This window comes from Sinocyclocheilus grahami, unplaced genomic scaffold (genome assembly GCF_001515645.1).
Source record: "Sinocyclocheilus grahami isolate Dianchi unplaced genomic scaffold, SAMN03320097.WGS_v1.1 scaffold2082.1, whole genome shotgun sequence".
NCBI lineage: Eukaryota > Metazoa > Chordata > Actinopteri > Cypriniformes > Cyprinidae > Sinocyclocheilus > Sinocyclocheilus grahami.
In genome coordinates, this window is record NW_015507261.1 from 40,432 (window position 1) to 42,092 (window position 1,661).

Here is a 1,661-nt window from a genome sequence, read left to right on the forward strand (position 1 = left end):
ATGGTGGTGGGCCGTCTGGACCAAAAAATGCCTGGGCCGATTTTTTGTCCCTGTCCAGCCCTGGTTGACAGAATTAAATTCAGCTAGCACAGTAATTCAAAAGCCACATTACTGTGATAAAATTATAATAAGCTATAACATTATGTAATTACATCTGTATAAATAAATAAACTTAACATGATAAAAATAAACAGATTACATTAATTACCTCTCCAGATTATCTGATGTCTCAGAGCTCTTCAGTAGTCCCCTGCAAAGATTATATTGCATGCCATTGTGTTGTGGGTTTTAAATAGTATATCTTTATTGCTGATGGTTAATATTTTACAACAATTGTAATATTTCACAGCAACATCCCAGTCATCATGTGACTGAGCTGAAAGAACAAGTTTATATGTGATTTAGCATTATTTGCTCTGCATTCCTGGCTTTGAATATCATTATTAAAATTCAGTTTAATCATCTAATATTTTGCAGAAGTTTTCAGAAGTTTTCTGAAGGCAGTATCATTTCTTTCATAATGTCCTTTGAAGCATTTACGTGAAAAGTAGATGAATGGGCTATAAAATTTAATAATCTCACCATTTATGTCTATATGCCTTTTTATGATTATACAGTTTGCCTTAATGGACAAAAAATGCATTTCTGCACTTTGATAATATTTACCTTTTCAGGCATAAGAACTTGAATTGGTCAGTAAAGTACAAATACTTTACATTGAGTGAATTTACATTTCACACATTGCATTACTGTTATTTTGTTATTCAGTTATTTTGCTCTATAATATCCATGTCACAGCAAAACAAATGAAGTTTTCCTCAGGATATACTTTTTTATTTAATGATATATATTCTATAATTGATTTAGCATTTTTGCATTTGCATTTTGCATTTTGTTCACGGTTTGTGTGTGTTCACTGCTGTGTGTGTGCACTTTGGACGGGTAAATGCAGAGCACTAATTCTGAGTATGGGTCACCATTCTTGGCCACATGCCACTTCACTCACTCACTCACTTTATTTCTATAGCGCTTTTAACAATACAGATTGTGGCAAAGCAACTGAACAGCATTAATTAGGAAAATAGTGTGTCAATAATGCAAAATTACAATAGTAAACACTAATTTTTCAGTTAAAGGCAGTTCATCGTTGAATTCAGTGATGTCAACATCCAGCTCAGTTCAGTTTAAATAGTATCTTTGCAATCATTTGCAATCAAGTCGACGATATTGCTGGAAATGAAGTGTCCCCAAATAAGCAAGCCAGAGGCGACAGCGGCAAGGAACCAAAACTCCATCGGTGACAGAATGGAGAAAAAACCTTGGGAGAAGGCATTACGTGTCTTAAATGCACCAATTAGTGTATTTTTTATTGTAAAAACATAAAAGTATATTTGCTTCTGTGCATTCTGATTTGCAGGGGGGAAAAGGTAACATTTTAGTATAGGGACCAATTCTCACTATTAAATAGTTGCTTATTAACATACAGTATTGGCTGTTTATTAGTACTTATAAAGCACTTATTCTGCATGACCATATTCTACATCCCTAATGCTACCCAATACCTAAACTTAAAGGGGTCATATGATGCGATTTCAATTGTTCCTTTCTCTTTGGAGTGTTACAAGCTCTTGGTGCATAAAGAAGATCTGTAAAGTTGCAAA